Source organism: Phyllostomus hastatus, unplaced genomic scaffold (assembly GCF_019186645.2).
Source record: "Phyllostomus hastatus isolate PE091 unplaced genomic scaffold, TTU_PhHast_1.1 phas_contig_58, whole genome shotgun sequence".
NCBI classification, from domain to species: domain Eukaryota; kingdom Metazoa; phylum Chordata; class Mammalia; order Chiroptera; family Phyllostomidae; genus Phyllostomus; species Phyllostomus hastatus.
The window spans coordinates 19,225,105-19,245,383 of record NW_025333916.1 but is presented as its reverse complement, the minus strand read 5'-3'; positions in this window follow the sequence as shown (position 1 = coordinate 19,245,383).

The following is a 20,279-nucleotide window of genomic DNA, read 5'->3' as shown; positions in this document are numbered from 1 at the left end:
TAAGACTATTCTTAATTTTACCTATCCATATACTATTTATCCTGATTTAAAATGTAGAATTTTTTTTAAATGTAAAAGCAGTTCTCAACTTAGGAAAAAGTTAAATCCTAAAATTTTATTTGGAACTTTGGGCACCCGGGACTTCCAGGCAAACCCACAGACACCTATCCCATCCACATGGAACTTGGTGGTAAGAGCTATCCACAACTGGTACCATACTTCTATGGAAAAGAGCATACATACTTTAAACCAAGAACATGTTTCTCAAATATGGCTTGCCACTCTCCTGCCAACTGCCAGGGAGTCTGGAGAGTCTCCTACTTTAAAGTACTGACTCAGGTACCAATAGCCTGGGGAAGGGGTCCTAAAGGGGTGAGCTTGAGGTAAAACAGTAATTTCACATGGAAAAGAGGTAAGGAACTCTAGCAGCAGGAGCAATTTGTTAAAGTACATACCACAGATATTTCCTGGCCCTATGTTTGCTCCCTATCCAGACAGACCTAAGCCTAATTCTAAAAATAAATCCTCTAATTTTGATTAAAAGTTCCAGAGATTTGCATTCCAATTTGCATTGAAACAGAGGTTTCAATTAAGGCAGGCGGTGAAAGACAAAAAGCATATGATCTCACCTATATGTGGAACCTAATCAACAAAACAAATAAGCAAGCAAAATATAACCAGAGACACTGAAAAAAAGAACAAACTGACAGTAACCAGAGGGAAACTGGGAGCGGGTAAGGGAGGGGAGGGGTGGAGAGGGTTGTCAAGGAACACATATAAAGGACACATGGACAAAGCCTAAGGGAGTATGATCGAGGGTAGGAGGTGAGGATGGCTGGGGTGGGGGGGTAGGTGGTAGGAGGAAAATGGAGACAACTGTACTTGAACAATAAAGAAAGAGAGAGAAAGAGGAAAATTAGATGTGACCTGACTGGTGTGAGTTGGGCATTATCCTTCAGACCAAAGACTCACTGGATTGATTCCCTAGCAGGGCACATGCCTGGGTTATAGGCCAGGTCCCCAGTTGGAGTTGTGCAAGAGAGGCAACAGATCAATGTTTCTTTTGCACATCAATGTTTCTCTCCCTCTCTTTCGCTCTCTCTAAAAATAAATAAAGATAAAATCTTAAAAAATATTAGACTGATAGTCAGGGAGGGATCTATAAATTCTACCACCTAACTTAAAAGTTCCCTGATAAATTTTCACCTCAGTTCACTATGGACAAAAAGTAGAAAACTGAGACAGACACATCTTTTGATTTTGGAGGAGAAAAACAGGCTTTTAAAGCAGCAGCTTTTGACATTTGCATCCTCAAACTTTCTTGGTCCCTTAAAAGTTACTGAGGACCTCAGAAAGCTTTTGTTGATAGATTATATCAATAATTGTGCTGTTACAAATTAAAATTGAAATTTTAAAATTATTATTTTAAAACAGAAATAAATCTCTTATATGTTAACATAAATAATGTTTATTAAAAATGTATTCACCAAAAAAAACTTAATGAGAAGACTATCTTAATAGAAGACAGCTGAATTCTCATAAATAAATCTGCCTTCAATTTGTCATGATATGTTGCTTTGATTGAGGTATATGAAGAAAATCTGACCCCAGACAAGTAAGTAGTTTAAAACAGGTTGATAGTCATTTTGGATAATTGTGGACATTCTGCTTTGATTTTTTAAAAAAAGTGTCAAGAGATTCTTACAAGTTAGTTGTAATATGGAATCTGAAACCATACCAATGAAATCTTCATACACTCATATTAAAAATATATTAGTTTTTAGTGTACTTTGGATGGATTTTGTAACTTGCACAATTTTGTACCACCAGGTACTAGTCACTTAGGAAATATTATTTCACTGACTTATGTAGATCTTTTACATGTTGATACTTCATTATACAATATTTAAAAATCACATTCATCAATTCATTATCAATCTCCTCAGAAAAGTCTTTAAATTACTGGGAAATTGTTGAGCTCATAGTGACTAATACAGGTTTTCCAAAGTTCAGTTTTCAATGAGAGGTTGAATATTTATCGTTGGCAATAAATATTATCAATTGTTTTCCCTGAACTGTCCTTGAAAGATCATTTTGTTCACTTCTGAGAAAATGTCTGCCAAATATATACCCAACTCTGAATAGACATAGTTTCTCAATTGTTCTCAAGTGAAAATAGTATGCCACGAAAAACAAAGCTAGGTCAGTTCACAGCTCTTAACAATCACACAAGTGGCATTGTACTTTGCCTTAAGAATGACTTGACTTTGGAACGCAGGCAAAAGTGCTGTATGCATGATTCCCATTTCATCACCCAGAATATTAAAAAGACATTTACTCAAAGAGTTAAGATTTAATAAAATTGTCTTTAATTGATCAAAATGTTCTTAAGTGTTCATAAAAAATGTTCTTAAAATTTTTTCTTTCTTTGGTTTTTTTTTTTTGCTGTAAGAATACAGTGACTACTAGGTACAGTTTGATGTCATTCTAGTGATTTACTCTAAAACAAGAATGGTTTTATCCACCATTGCTTTTTTTTTACCATAAGACCAAATATCAACACAGTGAAAAAGGTAAATCACATCTTGGTCTTATGATGAAAATGGTTTTAAACCCCCAGACCTAGTAAAAGGGAACTCCAGATATCTACAGACTGCCTTTTAAAAATTACTGCTCTAATAAAGCTACAGTTCTGTGTGTATGAAGGGAAGGTAGTGACAGGGGGAAAGGGACAAACTCTAAAAAACAATCCAGAAAGTTAAAGAAAAGACATTTTGAATATAAATGTTTAATTCATTTGACTTTTCCTATAGCTTGAATGATTTTAGAGAGTTACCTAATTCAGTTCTCTACCTTGCTTCTGGCCTTAATATGAGTTTGGCAAGAATCCTGGTTCCAGCAATTACCACTAATATGAAACTGGGCAATGACTTAACCTCTCTGAGATTATCTCCCTAATGATAAAACAGAGAAATAACTATCTCACAGAGACATCATGAGAATGAAATTAAGTGAAACTACATTTGTGAAAGTATCTAGCTCAGCACCGAGCATAGGAAATGGCAAGGACATGTTAAATGCTAGTGTCCAGACAGTGTATGGTATTGGGCTACCATACATCTATTCCTCCTTTGCTAACCGTATCCCACATGGCTTCTGCAGAATGCCCTACCCGGTTCTCAGTCCACAGGTATGGATGAAGCTTCAGACCTAGATTTACTGGCCTGAGCCTAAACAATCAGTGCATCATTTCTCTGGGAAAAGTCACTTATACAAGATGACCACATATTTCAGTCAGAACCAAAGAGACTCAATTAAACTCTTGCTGGGAATCCTGGAAGAGCCTCTCTTTTCCACAGGACTTGAACCTAGAAAGATGCAGACAGGAACTGCTACAGACAACCTAGAACCACAGGGAAGAACCTGCATAAGAACATAACCCAAAGAGCAGTGTCAGAGCTATGAGACACAAAAGGGAAAACTAGGTTCAAAAACAATGATTGAGCTCTAATCACATAATGCCTGCAGTCAACCTGACCTTTGGAATTATGTAAATCAGTAAATATCTACTACTACAGCTGTCCCAATTTTAATAGGATATTTATTGACTTAGGTAATTCTAAATATAACTAAAAATAAAATATGTAATCAAAACAAAAAATAAAATAAAATAAAATAAAATATCTTTTTTCTCCTAAGTTAGTTTGGGTTGAATTTCCTACATTAACAATAGGAAGAATCCAGTCTGATGTAGTATTATTTTCTTTTCCATAAGGCCCAACCTAGATTTGCACAGACAATTATGGTTCCACACTAATGTTACTGATAAGGGATGAAGTCTGTCTTTAGGTCTTTGGGATTCCTATGGCCTAAATGAACCACAAATCCAAGTTCCCAAACCATTTGGTTAATATTTAGATCAGGCATTCATGAAAAAGAAACCACATAGTAATTCCAAACCTACAGTCTCTAGACCTTTAGGGATGTGTAAATACAGTAATGAGTGACCTCAAGCTATTACTCATATTTCTAAAAACACTAAAATGAGTTGCACATGTTCCTTTAATGAGGTCAACTAAAACATAAACTTATTTGCTCTTGGCAGGAATTATGTCTACTCCATGCAATTAACAGTGGTTCTGTCTTGCTAATCTTGCTCTTTTACTATAAGATACATAACTAGCTACATAGATATCCTTGACTGATTTTCCAAATGAGAAAATTTTCTATTTAATATATTCTAGATAACAGATAAAGTCTTCTAAAACACAGGGTTCCACAGTGCAAAGAGAGTGAAGGGGAAAAAGGACTTTGGCATTTGGTGATGAAGAGAATGGAAAACACTAATGTAAAAGGCTGGCCCTCTTTATTTGGGAGTTGGGGAAATATGGAGAAGTGCATGGGGGTTTTAATGGCACTGTGCTTCAGGGGAAAAATCACAGCCTGACATTTGGGGATGAATTTGGCTAACTCAAGAAATAACTATGGAGAGTTTACAAAGGCAATGAAGGGTGCAAGGTAATATAGAAAAGAGCAAGACAAGTTCCTCAAGAAACTAAGAGTCTAATAGTTGTGCTCCCTTATTGTTCTAACATTCTATAATGGGTTCCTTTGGGGCATTCTTCTTCCTCATACCTCCAGCTAGAACTCAAGTGATATCTTCAACACAGCCTAATCCTATAGAAAATTTAAGATTTCTATGCCAGAATGTACTACTGAACTTTCATCAGGTATCCTAGGCTTGACTGTGGATGAACTAAAATCACTGATTTATGTACTAAAACTTTACCAATCTGTTCAAATCACTCTTCAGAATAATTCACTAAAAATAATGACCCTGGGTCATTATTCTACAGCCATGCAATGGAATATTACCTAGCAAAAAAATAGTGATATATACCACAATATGGGTGAATCTCAAAACCAAGTGAAAGAAGGCAAATGCAAAGACTACATACTAGATGATTCCATTTGTTTGCTATTCTGGAAAAGGTAAAACTGTAAGGACCATATATCACTATTTTCAAGCCCAGATGGTTTGGGAGAAATTTGGGGTGGGGAGAATGCTCTAAAACCGATTGTGTTGATGCTTGCCCAACTCTGTAAGTTTACTGAATATTATTGAATTATTTTCATAAGTCATAAGAGACAACTGTAATATATGGACTTTGTTAGGATCTGGTTCTAAAAACAACCTTGAATAAGACATTTCAAGATAGTCAAAGAAATCTGATTATGAACTAGATGATACCAAAAAATTATTTAGATTCTCGGGGGTGTAAATGGCATATTTGTTCATATGCTTAGAGATGCATATTGAAACATGTGCAATGTCTGAGACAGGTTTTACTATACTACAACAGAGAAAAAATGGAAAAAAGAATGAAGTAAATGGAATAAAAATCTTAATTATTAAATCTGGGTAGTGGATATATGGGGAGTTCATTGTACCATTTCCTCTACATTTTTATAATTTGAAATTTTTTATAATTAAAAAAGCTAATGGCCACAATCACACTCTCTCACAGTGAATGATATAAACCAAGTCAATGATAAGTTTGTGACTTCCCAATATTGCCAGCAACTAAGATTCCAGGACATCATTTTAATTCAGTTTCAGTTTGGTCAATTTTTTTACGTACCCACAGTAAAAACTAATTGGTTACTTTTAAGTCACCACTGAAACTTCAAAAAACTTTATAAACCCACTCTGTTGTAGGGGGTGGGGGCAGGAGATGGAAGTATATATGTACTTTTTTCCTACTAGCTTGATTGAGCTTCTATTGTATCCATATACTTGACAGGAAAATCCATCAGCAAGCATTATCAGTAACTAGCCTGTGGTAGTATGCCTGGCACCAGTGCAATGTATTCAGGACTTTCAACAGCTTTTCCTTTGTGTACATCTGCAAACTCTTTGCACATCTGCATGCAGAATCAACAGCCATGATCTGAATTATAATTAATGTAACAGAACATCTGACCCGGTCACAGGGTTTTGATATATAACAATTTTTGAGGTCTGCAGGGAACTGAGAATGCCCTGGGAAGAAAGTACAGCTAATTTCAGATCAGATGATGGACAAGCTATATATGGTAAGACACTTGTTTTTCTGAAACAGCTATGACATAGCTGAAAGAATATTTTAGTGTGTATAACACACACACACCTGCTTCAAATCATAGTTGCTCTTCTCCTGCACTCATCACCACATACCTCATCTACCCACTCTATATGACCAAGGTACAACAACAAATACACATATAGATCCAAATATACATATATATCCAGCCCGATATATGAGATTTTAAAATCTCATATATCGGGCTGGCCAAAAAATTAGTTCTGTTTTTTCCATAAGCTGGCTCTAGAAGCACTTGGTTGTCTTTAACTTCATTTGAAACAATTTTGTTAGATTGTACTGTGACAGCTGTCATATCAGCACGCACTTTAAAAAATTATCAAAATTGGTGAATTTTTGTGTACCCATTTTAATTGAAGATGAAAGAAAATAAGCAACATTTTCAGCACACTATGCTTTATTATTTCAAGAAAGATCAAACTACAACTGAAATGCAAAAAAAGATTTGCACAGTGTAATGCGGGAGGTTCTGTGACTGATCGAATGTTTCAAAAGTGGTTTGTGAAGTTTTTTGCTGGAGATTTCTCACTAGATGATGCTCCTCAGTCTGGTAGACCAGGTGAAGTTGATAATGATAAAATCAAGACATTAACTGAGAACAATCAACATTATGCCACATGGGAGATAGCCAACATGACTCAAAATATCCTAATCAAGCACTGAAAATCATTTGCACCAGCTTGGTTAGGTTAATTGCTTTGATGTTTGTATTCCACGTAAGTTAAGCAAAAAACCTTGACTGTATTTCCACATGAGATTCTCTATTGAAACATAATGAAAATGTTCCATTTTAAAACGAATTGTGATAGGCAATGGAAAGTGGATACTTTACAAAAATGTGGGAAGAAAGAGATTGTGGGGCAAGCGAAATGAACCACCAGCAACCACACCAAAAGCCAGTATTCACCCAAAGAAGGTGATGTTGTATACATGGTGGGGTTAAAAGGGAGTCCTCTATTATGAGCTCCTTCCAGAAAACCAAACAATTAATTCCAAGAGGTTCTGCTCCCTATTAGACCAACTAAAAGCAGCACTCAACAAAAAGCATCCAAAATTAGTCAACAGAAAATGCATAATCTTCTATCAGGATAAAGCAAGACCACATGTTTCTTTGGTGACCAGACAAAAACTGTTACAGCTTGGATGGGAAGTTCTGATTCATCCACCATATTCACCAGATATTGCACCTTTGGATTCCATTTATTTTGGTTTTTACAAAATCCTTTTAATGGAATAAGTTTCAATACCTAGAAGACTGCAAAAGGCACCTAGAATAGTTCTTTGCTCAAAAAGAAAAGTTCAGGGAAAATGGAATTATGAAGTTGCCTGAAAGATGGCAGAAGGTAGTGGGACAAAACGGTGAATGTTGTTCACTAAAGTTATTGGTGAAGATGAAAAAATGTGTCTCTTATTTTTACTTAAAAAACAAATGAACGTTTTGGCCAACCCAATAAAAAGCATTCTTTGGCTACCATTGACAGAGAAAATCATTGAAGTGTGGATTCGAGCAGAGGTATACAGCAAGTACAGAACTATTAGACCTGAAGTGCACGTCCCTCTCATTTTATAGCCTTGGTAGTTGAAACCTTCTTCCTCAGGGCCCCCTTACTCCAATCTAAATTTTTTTTTACTTTGAAATCTCTATAGAAATCCCATGAGTAAGTAACTTCTTACTTACATGAATTTCTTCAAAGGCCCTCAGGGGTACTCGCTGTGCACTTACATTGTTCAATTCTACAGCTACAGCACACAGGGAAGTGCCATGGAACTCAGCAAGAAGCAGATCAACTTGGTTCTGTATCTCCTTAGCCTAGAATGCTATAAGCCACAACTGCCCAATAAAAACTTCTGTAATGATACCCAATATAGTAGCCACTAGTCACGTGGGTTTTTTTGAGCACTTAAAAACATGGCTATTGTGAATGAGAAACTATACTTTTACTTTTATTTAACTTAAATAGCCACATGTAGCTAGTGGTTACCATACTGGACTGTGTAGCTCTAAGTGAAAGACTTCCTCTTGTGTTTTCACTCAGGACAATGTTATACACAAAAGTTTCTTTAAAATAATTATCTCTCTCTCATCTATACACATACACACACCCACCAAATCTTAATAGTGCTTAACTAAGTGATTAGACTATGAAATCAGACATTCCAATATATTCTGAATGAATGTTTGTATTTAATAATTTTTGTAATAAACAGGAATAATTTACAATCAGAAAAAGCTATAAACTAACACTTTAACCATTAGAACTCTGCATATGAAGATATACCCCAATATAGAAAATATATAGAAGCAAAATACAAAATAGCATCTATTTTTGGTCACAGATATTTGAAAGTTAAATAGGCACATGTATGTATAAGGATTGGAAGGAACCATAAACCAATGAAAATATCAGAGGAAGGAATTATAAATAGATTTCATTGAAGTTGAGTTGCATTAATGTTTATATACAAATAAAGCTTTAGAAAAATAAAATAAGGTTGAGAAGCAACAAGATCTAAATGACAGAGCATAGGAATAATCTCATAAAACCTGAATGCTGGGAGATGACTATCCTATATCAGCACCATACTAGAGGGATAAGGGCAAGGAGACTAGAAAGAACTCAAGTTGTATGTATGGAAGGAAAGTGTAACTAGACTTGAGAAATCCATGACTAAGAGAAAGGGGGAAAAAAAGAGCTTGTAAATGAGAATAAAAGAACTAATTGGGTGTTGATGTTAAAATTCAGTCAGTAAACTACTTAAGATTGTTCCAAGGCTATTAGCTGAAAGGCTAGAAAGCCTCAACATTGCTTTCTATGTGCAATGCATTCCTGAGATTTGCATCAATTACACTTAATTCACCTGGACAGCTTCAGTGACTGAAACAGTGGTTCTCAAACTTCAAAATGAGGCTCCTAAAACCTATCCTTAGAGACTGAGAAATACTGATTTTTTTTCAGTAACACGCTTTAAATGTCTAGAGTAAGAAAGACTCCCTAATGCTCTTTACAAATAAAATCTGTCTTCTATTTAGTAAAGATAACTAAAGAAGTTTTTTGATAACTTGGGGAACCCTAGCACCTCTGACCATAGTTCCTTATCTTTTCATAGACTTTAAGAAAGGAAGGGAGAGAGAAAAGCTATCTTTAAACATGTAAAGACCTGTCAAGTAATAAAGTATGCAAACTTGTTTTGTGGGGCATCAAGGACAAGCCAGAGGGAGAAAAGTTTCAGTTTGATACAGTAATGTTTTAAAAGAAATGGAATACCTTATAAGGTGGTGAGCTTCCTATCTCTTGGAGATGTTTAAGCTGATGCTAAATGATCCTTTGGTCCATAATTTGTGTGAATAGTTTAACAGCAATAACAAGACCAGGTGACCTTCCTTCCAACCTTGCTACATCCTACCTACCATCTAGTAGAATTTACTACTGTTAGAAAAGAACCCAAAGTTCATTTGAAGGTATTTTATTTTACATATAAATTTCTTCAATGCTTCATGACAGATGAGCAGCTCACATCAATATGGTTTTCTTTTACTTTTACACTGCAAATATTCAATTCTCTCACTTCTGGTACCTAAAATCAAGGTCAATGTTATATTTTTTCCTCATTACTGTCTTAGTATAGTTCATGCAACAATTTATTTTGCCATCTAATAAATATCAGGTTCACACATCCAGGCTAGGAAATAGCTAACTAATCCTCACCTCACAAAGGAGACAAAAGTCCTTGATCTCATTCTTCCCAAACCCAGGTTTGTCTCAACCTATTCCTATGCTTCAGGTCATACTTTCTAGTATAATACCCAAAGAAGCCTCTATTCTTCATTATCTTCTACCATCCTCCCCAATTACCTGAGGGAAGCATGGGCAATATGTCCAGCTGTTGCTTCTCCCAAGCCCTGACCCCAACTTCAAGTGTTGCTGAGGCAGTAGAAATTTGGGGCCAGGAAAATGAGGCTTGCCTGTCTAGGGGGAACAACAGGATTACCACAGGAAAAGAAAAAGGAAATGCAGCAGGATATTACACAGTTAAAAAAATTTTTTTAATTTAAAAAGACTCCAGTGGCTGATATGGCTCAGGGGACTGAGTGCTGGCCACAGAACCAGAGGGTCGCTGGTTAGATTCCCAGTCAGGGCACATGCCTGAGTTGTAGGCCAGGTCCCCAGTAGGGGGTACATTAGAGGCAACCACACATTGATCTTTCTCTTCCTACCTTCCCCTCTCTCTAAAAATAAATAAATAAAATCTTTTAAAATAAAGACTCTGGGACTTCAAAGAAAGAGAGATAGGGAAGAAAAAGAGATAGGGTTGGAATGGGAAGAGAGGACTACTTTAAAGCCAGGAGATAATTAATGGCCAAAGTGACTATAGAACCCAGGGTTTCACCTAAGAGAAGCCAACAATGTAGAAGGTGCTTCTGTGTACTTGGATGCATTTAGGCACTCAGTCTCCAAGGGAAAATGTAAAAATTTGGTTACTCTAGAAAAGCTTAGGTGAGAGAGAGAGGAAATTACAACTGGTACATTTGTTTGTTTTTTTCCTTATTATTATGAAATATGTCCAACAAATGAAAGAGTATACAAGCATATACCATTTGAAGAATAAAAAGTGCCTGTGTTCCCACGTCCCAAATTAATAATATTTTTCTTTACTCCACTTCGTCCAAATCCTAGAGCATCTCTAAACAGCTAAAGTAGTTCAATCTGGGAGGCCAGTCCCAGCTGTGATATAATTTCCTTATATTTCAGAGTGCCCCTCTGAAAACACTCTATATCCAAAACCATTCTTACTTGGCTCCTAATGCTTAAATTTTTAAAAAGATTAAGATACAGTCTCTACACTAAAATTAAAGGGTTTAATTTTAATAGATAAGTTAGCATACTGCTTTAAGTCTTTTCAGTCAAATTGTAAATGATACCAGCTAATTTCCTATTTTGGTTGGGGAAAAGGATTTGAAAGAGAAAGTCCTGACTCAGGGGAGCCCTGGCTGGTGTGGCTCAGCAGACTGAGTGCTGGGCTTGTGAACCAAAAAGTCACTGGTTTGATTCCCAATCATGGCACATGGCTGGGTTGTGGGTCAGGTCCCCTGTTGAGGGTGTGTGAGAGGCAACCAATCTACGTAGTACCTCTCACACATTAATGTTTCTGTCTCTTTCTCCCTTCCTTCCCTACTCTCTATAAAAAAAAATAATAAATAAATAAATAAATAAAATATTTTTTAAATGTCAGGGGAGGGAAGAAAGCTGAAAACTCCCCCAAAACTTCACATACTTTACCAGTTTCCCCTGGACTTGAACTATTTGCCTCCATTCATATATCATAAAGAAGTTATGGGTGGAGATACTTTCTGACCTGTGTACATAAGCTCACCTGAATACACACTAGGCTGCCCAGCCTTTTCACTCTCTCATGTGGTCATAAACACCCAGTATTGCCTTGGCAACTGAATAAATTTGCTAGCATTGCCCTACACTAGCTTCTAAGTAGTTTTCCAGTTACCTTGCTAACTTTATACAAGGAATTAGTGCTATTTGAATCCAACCAAACTTTACTCAGTTTTTCCTACAAGAGAATATGTCTAGGTTGTCTATTTTCTAATTTCTCCCTTTCCATCAAATAAATCCATAAGACGACACTTTATTGGGTGATACATAAACGCCATGGCACTAATGACTTAAGGAGAGGGGCAAGGATTCCTTTGCAGAGCTATATTTGTCTACAGAGAGTTAAATTCTTGCGTAGTCCAATCTTTCTTTCCTATTCTGGAAAATAAGCCCAACAGAGCCCCAACCCCTTCCACTGGGTCCTCTTACAAGTTATAATTGTCAGTGGCAGCAACTCTTCAGCAGAGCAATAGTGTTATGTACTTACCTCTTCAGCACCTTAATACAAGGCTGACTTGACTCAGAATCAGATCCCCTTCCCCCACATAAAAGAACATCTTTATAAGAAACAGATCAGACAAGGACAAGCCCAGGCCTCTGATTAACAAGTATGTTTAAATTGACTTGTCCCACACTAGTCAGCCTCATAAAATTTTAACATTATGAGAAATGGTTAGCTCTGGGAAAAAACCTTCAGATATTATATGAGGAAATAGAAGCTCACAGCTGCTAAGTGACTAGATCAAGATCATATGGCCAGATAATGGCCGACAGAGAATTACGGTACTACTGTTTTCCAAACCATGCTGCATTTTTTCATGGTCCCCAACTATAGCAGAGTAGGCACAAGACAATGTTCTATAATAAAATGGGGAAAAAACAAACCTCTCTCCCCCAAAACCAGCAATCTACTAATCTGTGCCCAAGGCAGCCCCTACCAGAACCTTAAGGTCCTGTTTTGAAGTTCTGCCTAAGGAGAAAATTCTCATCACAACTCTTCAAATCTGAAATGTCTCATGGCATACAATCATTTCTCAAAGAAGCCACTAGGTTTAAATGAAAATGAAGCTCTTATGCCTACCAATTGGGAAATCTAAGATAGCTGGTTTCCCAGCAAGCATGTGCTCCTCCCTCTATTGTGGGAAACAATCCAGTCACTAGAGTTTCTAAGAGTAGCATATTAACTCTCCCAGGATACCAGGGCATAATTTACTAAATTACCTTTCTGAAGACACTACATGGTACCCCAGTTCTTTGGGAAAGGTAATTAGTCTCCCTTGGGTGACAAGTTTACTCCAAGTAAGCACTATGCTCACCATAGGATGAGGGTGGTCTCTTTTTATAGGAATGAAAATATTTTGCTTGTTGAAAGGAGTGATTTATTTTTTATCTTACTAATCATGTAAGCCTTTTAATATATGATACTTTTAAAATTGGTTACTACTCCTGTAGATATGATAATAGATGATAACAGACGAGCAGAAAGTACAATCAGCTAAGAGCATTAAACCACCACACATCTGACCTAAATTCAACTTAATAAACATCTATTGAGCACCTGCTATATGCCCGAGTCCATACTAGATATTGGAGAATTATGCTACTACAATTTATCCACTTGGGAAGTGTCAGTGATCCTATAACAACACTAGACCAGATTATGAAAGACTATTAATGTGAGTATAGCAGATGGTCCACAATGGTTTGTCCTGGTCATTAGAGACCTGAATTTGATCAATGGCTCCAAATTTAAGTGGATAGTAGATAATTTGGTAATGCTATACCAAATACACTGTATTAGGCTCAAAATAAGCCCCATAAGCAAAGGCCAAAAGAATTCTAATAAAGTGAAGAAAATCCAAGAATGACATTGCTATCTTGTAAGGCCTAGTTCCTTCAGGAAGCCTTGCCCAGGAATTGTATCCTCAATGATCTGTTTCTTTGAATTCCCACTGCATTTATGATATGGTTAAGAATCCTCAGCACTTGATCAAACCATTAAAAACTTCCTTGTATAGTTTTTCTTTTCAAAATATATTTGTCTTGTCTCCCCAATTATATGGTAGGCTCCCTGAGAGCTTGGATGTAATCTACTTCTCTGGAACTCCACCTCTGTGCCTTGCAGATAACAACCAAAAAAAAAAGGTCTTGACTTATAAGTATAAAAAACATGTTAAATAAGAAAACTAAGACTATTTATCACAGAGAAAATAAGGATATGATAGAAATATTTCCTACTCAATGAATATCCATGTGCTCCCCTACATTTGCCAGCCCTCTTGCAATCGGGGGAAGCTTAGTTTCTGGTTAATTGGACCATTAACAGAAGTTTCTGGGACAAAGCATTAGAGCCAATTCACAACCATCTAGCTCTTTCTTTTCCTTCCCCAAAGACAATGGAAATCCCATAAGGAGCTGGTCAAGCCACAGAACATAAACAGTTCAGATCACTGAGTGACTGTATGAAGGGAAGCTGTACTAGAGAATCGCTTCACTCACAGTGGAGTTTCCGTGAGCAAGAAATAAACTTTGATTGTGTTAAGCCAGAGATACGAGATTTACCAATTTTTCAGACTATAAAATGCACTTCCCCCCACCAAATTTGGGAGGAATAATGGTTGTTATTCCTCCCAAATGGTTGTTAACACTGCTGTTGAGTTCAATTTACATTTACACCGGTGAAATATTACATTATTTATGTTACTAAATATTTTTTAGTAAAAAATATACTAAATATTTTACCACTTTTTTGGCTTCAAAATTTTTTTTCCTATTTTCCTCCTCTAAAACCTGGGTGTGTCTTATGGTCCAAAAAATACGGTATCATAGCATAACCTAGTATAATAATGACTGATACAAAGACTAAAAAGAAAATTATTTCAGTACTAACAGGTGTGATTAAAAGCCCCTTAGGAGGCAAGACTATAAAAGGAAAAGCAGGAGGCAGATCAGGCTCAATAAAAAGGACTTCCTGGCAGTTGGGCCTATAATAAAGATCTGTCTTGTATTCAACCAGGATCTTCAAGTTCACCTGGCAAGAAAAGAAAAAGAGACAACCATGGTCATGGAATTTAAACTAGGTGATTTCAAATATCCCTTCAAATGTTAACATTTCATGATTCTATGATTGACAGAGTGGGTTTCTAATATTTAGAGGACGTAAAAATGAGAAATAGCTTATCCTGACTTGTGACTATTTAGCATTATACAGAAGCAACATCAAGAGATCCTGCAATAAAATCTTGCAGTGACAGACAAGAAATACATCTGAAGTATTAAGGGTGGAGAGTCAAACCATCCCCTCTCCATGTAGAATGACACCCCCTTCAAAACACTCTCTAGAGTAGCTCCCAAGTTTCTTGCCACCTCAGCCCAGAGATTGGGTGACAAGGACACAACTGCATTGATAAAGGTTCCTCACACAATAAAGAGCCTTCTCAATGGCTAACCATTGAGAACTATCTTGAATTAACTTCTAGAGAAAGGATAAAGTTCAGGAGGTAAGGAGCGTTTCTAGACTTGAAACTACATTAATTTTAATGCAGCGATCATGTTCCATCAAAAAGCATCTGTTCTGTTTAAATTACAAGGGTGGATTATTAAATTTCTAACTAAGAGAAGTTTTTTAGTTTTTGTCCCAGAAATTATTTTAAGACTAAGAGCAATGTCTACATGTCATATACAATAGTATTGCTGAAAGATATTAAGGTCTTTAAGATTATATCAAAGAAAAACCTCTGCTATTTACTAGTTATGTGATCTTGTTTAAGTTACCTAGCCTCTATGAGCGTCAATTTCGTCATCTGTAAAATGAGGATTTTAATATCTACTTCATAAAGGTGCTATGATTTAAATGAGATAATGTGCTCTAAACTGAAAACGGAGTGCAAATGTAAGGTACTGGAGGATGCAATAAACACCCTCGGAAAATGTTATTTCTGAAATCAGTGTTAGAGTACCTAATAGACTAAGCATGTGATATTTAATAAAGCAAGTGCAGCAAAAAGAGACCAATTCAGCTTACTAAACTCATTTAGAATTTTGTAATTAAAAAATCTAGAGAGAACTTATTTTAGTTTCAGTATATTTATATTTTGTATTTTACACTTTAGTATTTTTAATTTCCTAAGATCACATATAATCTTTTCTGTGTTAGGGGCTTCTCGAGTTCTTAATCTCACCTTGTTTGGATTTATCTTAAATAGGTGCAATAAGGACTGTGAGCAAAAGCATGCAAAACTTTGTGACATTTCAATAAATGATGTAAAGAACATATACTGTATGTGTTATGTAGGTTAATTATGTATTTCCTGGCACTTGTGAATTACTTCAACTCAGAACTGGAAGGGATTGTGGCAGCACAAGCAACTGCAACAAGTGTATCTCAAATCTAATGTGGCTTTTAGCTTGGATATATGGGATATCTGATCATGTGGGTGGAAGATGCAGTTTAACTGCACAAGTAATTATGCCTGCTTACATTATTATTATGACATTGTCAAAATCAAAAGAGAACTCTCTCTTGTGTAGCTCATGTCTGAAATTCCTTAAAAGCATTTTCTAGTAAGTCTGATAAAATCCACACTGTGTTTTGGTAGAGCATGCACGAAGAGCGAAAGGCATTGTTCTGTTTCTCTCTGTAACGGCCACATGCTAAACAGACCATGGTTCCTGTACCAAAAGCTTTGCACTGATGAGAGTTAGCAGAGAGCCAGGCAGGGTGTACCCCCCTTTGTTGCTGCTTTCATTTTTAAATGAATCATAATTTCTGCATTGGATACGAAGATGGGTTTACAGCTATTAGCCATCATATTAATAATTTAGAAAATACATGCCCAATCACTTGTGTTCTTTCAATTCCCTATGAACACAGCTGCAACTCACACAAGAAGTGAGGGCAAATGGATATTTTTCAAATGAGATATTTGGGCTGAATTATTAGGATAGCCTGTACTACAAAATTACTAATACACATTGCTTCTGGCTCAATTTAGCCTGAACTCAGTGAACCTATCCAATGATGACAAATCAAAAACTCCGAAATGCCCAATGAATGAATCTAACTAATCAAGGGACCCTGTAGGAAGTAGATGCCAAGATTAATGAGCCAGTAGTTTCACCATGCCATGCTGTTATTTCTTCACATAAATGCCCTCAGATGAGATTACCTTTATGTCATGAAAAGGAGAAAGGGAAGATTACATTCTTCCAACTGACAGGTTAACTACTGCCATTACTAGAAGATATCTTTGTGGGCTAAGTTTTTTATTTACCTTAAAAACTAAAATGTAAACCACACAACACAAATTAAAAACATTTTCACTTTCAGGGGTAGCAGTCATTGAGGGCAGCAAACATAAACTATCCCAAAGTTAGTTTCTTCTGTGTTCTCCATTCATATCTACCTTAATTTACTCAAATTGCTCTGTGTCCTAGTTTGTATTCAATACCTAACATGATCTTTAGCAGGCTAATTCCTATATCCTATTTCTTTCACTATCAACAAAAGGTAAACTAAGTGCAACATCATTACTATGCCATCACTTAATGCCATGTATGATATTTAGTACCAATACTGAGGAGAAAATAAAGACACAAGGAAAAATATGTGTATTCAAATCAATCAATCATATAGTTACATCATAATAGACTTTGACTTCTTCCAGTTAGCACTGGTGACAGTATTCAATGCCAAACAGGCTACTCAGCAGAGTACAATTCATTAGAGGCAGGACATCTACCGTGTTGTACTTATCTACCTTGTGTTCAGATATTATTCATCATTACTGTCTTTATTCCTTTATTAAATGTAATTGCTTATTATTATAACTTGAATAGTTTTGAGTCCAAATTGCTGCTGATAAGGAATAAAAAATAAGGGGAAAAAACGCTATGAAGCATTATTCTGTTGTTAGGTTTTTTGTTCTCTCTCAAACTGCAGAAATTGTTCAGGCTTGTGATTGAGATTCTCATTCTCTGCTTTTATCATTGCTAAATTATCAACTTGAACCATTTAGGCCAGGTTGTCTTCTCTTATGCTAATGGTATATATGACACTAAAATGCTCGGCATTCTTAATAGAAAAATCTATTGCAATAGAAACAAATACTATTCCACAGTTAGGTCAAGTGAAAAACTGTGTACTCTTTTGTTATAATATTGATAAATAACCATGATATTATGAAATATAAGTATCTTTGAAAGCATCTATCACTTCACTTGATTTGTAACTTCTCATCAGTGTTCTAAGTTGGCTCATTTTTTTCAAATGAAAGATCCCATTTCCCTTGCCTTTGAGAAACACAATTTTTAAAGATTCCATTTAGCATCCTTTATTGCATTCCTACATCATAAAGTTATGCTTTATTGCAGCATAAAAAAGCTATAAAATTAGCATCCTTGTAAACAACCTTCCATGCATACTGGTGAAGCAATCTGTGATTTGTACTGATCTCTTAAATGTGACTTGAGAGTACAGTATCCATGATTTGAATATTTTTCAAAGACTATTAGCCTAAGAAAAAGAATATGACAAATGTGAAAATAAGGAAAGGTATTTTTCTTTTACCTACAGATATTTTAGAAATTTGGTTGTTATGCTGGTAAATTTTAGGGTGAATTCTAAAACATAGAAATGTTCCATTTTTAGATGAAATCCCATTTTAACATTACATCAAAATACCCTTTAGAAAATGTAGAGTTTAAATATTCTGTGAACCCAACAAATTCTATCTATAATTAAAATTCCTAAGGTAACACAAATATATTGTTTTTCTTTATCATAGAAAACCATGCCCTTTGTCCTCACCTTCGAAAAGATTCCATTGTGTTCTCTTAGTGGAGTAACAATTACAATAGTTCTAAAATTCACATGCAGCTCAGTGGTACAAAACTGTACCACTGTGTTCTAGGACAAGGGTATTTCTAGGGTTTTACACTCTGTGGCAACCAAATCAGAAATCTTCCCACAGAAAAGGGTGCACTCTCAAAGTCTATAATTACAAGTAAATTTCAAACCACAAGATTGATTTTGGTTAGTCTTCCAAAGGAAGCCTGGGATATCGATTCGCCTCCAAGTTTAAAATACACCCACAAACAAGACTTAAGGGGTGATCATTTTGTACGTTACATAAATGTCGAATCACTATGTTGAACACCTGAAGTGAGTATGATATTGTATGTCAACTGTTAATTAGATTAAAAAAAATAAAAACACCCACAACCTTCCCCTTCAAACTACCGAAGACCCAGCAATTTTCACCACTAGTCTGGGGACGTCCCCTGATCACGTGCCTAAATGCGAGTTCGGCTCCAGGCCAGTCTGGGCCGTGAGGAAAACAGTGCAGTCCCGCGGAGGGAAAGCCGAGCCGCACTGATCCGCCACCTGGTTGTCCTGGACACTCTTCTTAGGACGACTTGCCCTTTGCCCTCAGTAGGGAGGTTCCGGGTGTCTGAAGCGGAGCCTACGAATGCCGGCGGTCTCTTTCCGACCGCCTGACGTCTAGGCCCCGGCGGAGGAAAGAGCAGCTGGTCATTCGATGCCACTGCCTACCTGAGACCTGACACTCTGGGCGACGGCGGAGGGCAGAATGCCAAGTCCCCGTGCTTCCTTCACTGTGGTCCTTGCTTTCGCCCACAGCCTTCCCATCACACGCCACCAGCCGGGCAAGGGGCTCCCTCCACTACTGTGTCGGAGAGAAACCGTTCACCTGAAACCTTATCAACTCTTGGGCCTGGCGATCAGTGCGTGCAGCTGCAACCTAGGCCGACCGAGGACTCGCAAGCCCCTCGCCGTCTCAAAGCCTCGCGAGGCCTGGATCTCGCACGAGGCGCTGGCGGCGGGGCCTTCTCATTTCCGGTCGGCTAAGTCGGGGCGCGCGCTATAGCGCGCTGCCAGGGCGGCGGTGTACCTCGGAAGCTGAAGCCAAGCCCACTGAAGGGCGGACGCGTCCCAAACGCCGTGGTCCTGCAGATAGAGCGCGAATTGAGAAGCTCCAGGACTAGGTCTCTTCCCATTACCCCATTCAAAGTCACACCAAAACCCATCATTCTCCATATCACATACTGAAAATGATTTTATTTGATCCATTTACATTTAACTTGATATAAACTCATCCGGAAAAGTCAATATGCTTTGTATTAGCTCAAACATTTATTAAGAAAACCAAATTCCATAAATAAGCACAGACAATAAGTTAAAACATATCACAAATTGACCAGTATGTAACAAGAATGCTTTATCTACACAAAACATCCTATTTCACATGTTTGTTCATTCTTCGAAAGCGCTTCTGTTCTCTGGGTTTTGATTTGACCAGCACATGCAGAAAGAGCTGATTGTGTTTCTCTGTACAAAGTTGCAGGGTTGTAGATGTCCAAGTGCACCCACAGGCGGCCGTCAGGGGCCAGGGCAGTGGCCGAGGGGCACAAGGGACGACAGGACGACCACAAAACAACCAAGGGCACAGAGCAGCGAGGAGAAACAGAAAAGCAAACCCCAGTCCGGAAGGATCCAGAAAAGAGATGTGGCTTTTGCGTTTACAAAAGGAAAATTTTCTTACATGTTTATTATTTCTTATAAATACTTATCAAAATGGATAAGATCACCTCTTCATTACATGACTGCTGTAGTCTACTCCAGCCACCCAATCCACTGGCATGTTCTTCCTGAGAAGCTTTCCCTCCAATACCCTCACACAGTTGTGCTTAAGAAAATAAAAGTAGGATAAAATAAAAACTTTTTTTTTGT